The sequence below is a fragment of the Sander vitreus genome, unplaced genomic scaffold (assembly GCF_031162955.1).
Source record: "Sander vitreus isolate 19-12246 unplaced genomic scaffold, sanVit1 ctg310_0, whole genome shotgun sequence".
NCBI classification, from domain to species: Eukaryota; Metazoa; Chordata; class Actinopteri; order Perciformes; family Percidae; genus Sander; species Sander vitreus.
This window is the reverse complement of record NW_027595460.1, coordinates 59,152-62,500: the sequence shown is the minus strand read 5'-3', so window position 1 is coordinate 62,500 and position 3,349 is coordinate 59,152. Positions and strand designations below refer to the sequence as shown.

The 3,349-nt window shown below is 45.1% G+C and overlaps 1 long non-coding RNA gene across 1 annotated transcript in view; it reads right to left on the bottom strand.

Annotated features, from left to right (window-relative positions):
- LOC144513654 (uncharacterized) overlaps window positions 1-162 on the bottom strand; it is a 1,889-nt gene extending 1,727 nt beyond the window's left edge. The window contains exon 1 of the long non-coding RNA XR_013501155.1: window positions 1-162. This exon is cut by the window's left edge and continues 1,341 nt beyond it. This is a non-coding gene — a long non-coding RNA (uncharacterized LOC144513654).
- Between the last annotated feature and the right edge of the window lie 3,187 nt (window positions 163-3,349).

Sequence of the window (3,349 nt, the reverse complement as noted above, 5' to 3'; positions counted from 1 at the left end):
GGACAAACTGCGAGCACTTTGATTGGAGGACGGAGGGACGAATGGACCAATGGTGAGATGTGAACATGCCGTGTGCAGCCAGTTAAACTGATCTAACGCACCTGTACAGTTACCACTGATCTGGAAACAGTGATTGGTTTAAGTTTGTGAATAAAGTGTTGAATGCCAAAATGTACCTCTCCTCTGCTGCAAAGTGTGTTTGTGCGTTTTTTTTCTTCCAAATTTTAGATTTGTTAAATATAAGGGAGGTGAAGTCCCTACAGCAACCTCCTGCTGTGGTAAGATTTTAGATTTTATTTAACTTTAAAACATGTTTGGTCAAAAAAATGCAAGCCAAGTTTTCCAGTTTGATATTATTAGGCTCTCCAGGTGCCACCATTATGGCCGATGGTATCCTCCTAATAACTAAATAATTTAATGTTGACTGTTGTCAGCCACAGCCTAGTCGATATCCACGCCGTTACACTCCTGGGATTGCTTAGATTGTGTGTTAGCTATTGAGGAAGTGGTTAAAGGTACTCCAGGTGACCTCTGATGCACCGAAAGTTAAGCTTAAGTCATACAAATAGTTTAGGCATTCATGGATTAGAAGGGCATTGTTTGGAGGTTGCGAGAGCAGACGAGGAAGTTGCACCACACGAAGGCCCCGACCTTGGTGTGTGTGTTTGTGAAAGATAACAGTTTCTGTCTAAAAAACAAGAAGACATCCCCGTGAGGAGAGAATAAAGACACAGGAAAACTCAGGTCAGGGTTCATTTTCAGACGAGATCTTGGTGGACCAGCTCTGACTTGATGTCTGCTGCTAGGGAAACTTAGTCTCTGTTTGTGAATCCACAGGTGTGTTGTAACTCTTATCCTGGACTCAGTAAACGTTGCTTAACTGAACTCTTCGTCTCAGATTGATCCTTGTGTTCTGGTAAACTTAAGTCTGGTGTAAGAAGGTGCAGGAATTAACTAATAGGAGTCAGATTTGACAGGCCTTATGGCCTTATTTAGAACAAATTCCTTACACCAGACAGCTAGCTAGACTATCTGTCCAATCTGAGCTTTCTGTTGCACGACTAAAACTACTTCTGAACGTCCACATGTTCCACCAAAACAAGTTCCTTCCTGAGACTATTTAGCAGAGGCACCGTGGCTCCGTCCGGAGTAGAGTGGTGATCGGGCTGCATTTTTCTGTCCGAGCCCGGCCTGCATCCGACGGGCATTAAGATATTTATGTCCGAGCCCGACACAGTAAAAATCTCATTTTTTTCTCATACTAATGACACATGTACGTTTGTTTGTGTGGAAGCTTTCATGAAGCAGCTGGAGGAAGACGGTCAGAAATGTCAACAGATGAGGTCATCAGCTCACACGGGGGCAACAAGCTCACGTTAATCAGCTGTTTAATTTATAATGTTCAACGTGTTAACCTTTCCTGATCGCTTCGTTTCCGACCGTGGTCAGAAAACCAGCAGAGACTGGTTACCTCCAGGGCCGACGTTATAAATGAATAACGTTGAGGTTAAAATCCCGTTTCTGGTGAGACAATGAATGAGCTTGGCTTTTAGTCTGGGGTTTATCTCGGACACCGCATCATAACATCAATACACCGGCCATAATTTCTAAATATCTGTCCGAACCCAGCCCGGCCCGTCGGGTACCGTTGGGACCCGTCAGGACCCGTCGGGCGCGGTTCGGGTATCCATGCCTTAGTCTGCGTGTGGCATCTGCGTGTGGCGTCTGCGTGTGGCGTCTGCGTGTGGCGTCTGCGTGTGGCATCTGCATGTGGCGTCTGCGTGTGGCGTGCAGGTTACCTTCCCAGCAAACACGCCCCCAAACACGGACAACGATGTGACTCAAAAACAGTGTCTGGTAACCTGCCTATAAGTGGCATCTTGCTCTGTCTGCCACTTGTTGTCTGTAGCTGGTTGTGCTTTGCATGTGCGGGATTCTGAAATGTCCTTAAATTCGGGAATTGTCGTTTGTTTATTCAAAGTCAAAGACAGTCCAAAGTAGTGGTACTTTGCACATTTTTGTGGGTCTGAGGTGCCGTGCTGTGCAGTGTGAGAGGGGGAGTGGCCAGAGGCTAGAGCGGTAAAAGCCAAAGTGTGCTTCTTTAACCGATATATATTTAACAATATCTTTTGCATTTCTCGTCCAAACAACGTTAAACTTGGCACTGCACTTACTCACGCCTGTAGTAACAAGACACCTGTCAAGTTTGAACTCAATTGGACTAACGGTTCGAGAGATATATGCATAACACAGACAGACAGACAGAGAGACAGACAGAGAGACAGACAGACAGACGTTCCTGCAATTTATAGATAGATGGAGGGTTTCAAACCTCCTGTCAGAAAGACTTTGAGGTGAAAGAGAGAAAAGTGAACTCACGTAGCTGCTGCTGGAGTAGAACATGTTGTCTAAATCTGCCGTGTTGTTCAGGATCTTCACATCCTCCATGTTGTCTACAGTGGCCAGGTCTGCGTCTTCTGATGAGACAGCACTCAGCCCTGTAGGGACAGACACATAGAGCAGATTTAGTACTTTATACTATAGTACTATATACTTTGTACTATTAATACACGATATTGTATTTCAGTTACACCAACAGCGCCTGCTTTCAGATTATCTAAATGATATCAAATGTTGGATGGTGGTGGCCGGGTTGGTTCAGTGGGTAGAGCAGAGGCAGAGCACTTGTTTAACTGTATTCGTGGGGTCCAAAAACCAGGAGTCCAGTATATTTGTGGGGTCCCGACAGCTTTGTGGGGCCAAAATGCTGGAACCACAAGGTTAAAGGTCTGTTTGAGGGTTAAGACCTGGTTTTAGGATTAGGGTTAGAATGAGGTTCTGGTTAGGGTGAGGGTAAGGGTTAAGGTTAGGCATTTAGTGGTGATGGTTAAGGTTATTTCATTAGCATAAAGTTGGCTGGATTCAACTTCATGCAAATGAGGAGCGGGCGACTCGACGCCCCGCTTCGCCAAAGTCCCCGCGACGCTCCCAGAATGCATTGCCAGGCTGCTCCCATAGAAATGAATGGGAAGCGTGGAAATGAGGCTGACAATGGACACGTACTATCACATCGCTATCACAAGCGTCTGCCGCTCTCTTCCCAGCGAGCCGCATTATCAGCATGACAACTAACTACAATCACAATGTAGTCAGCTGTTCTGTCAGATGTTCTTGACTTCATGTGGCTGTAGTCAGACATGAGGAAGCCTTGTCATGTTTGAACCATCAAACCAAACATCAAAAATAGAAATTAAGTTATTCAGTACAGAATAAGCAAACATATATTATCAGTAATTATGATCTATAAACCCAGAGGTTAAAGCAATACACCATTGGTGAGCCTGAAATG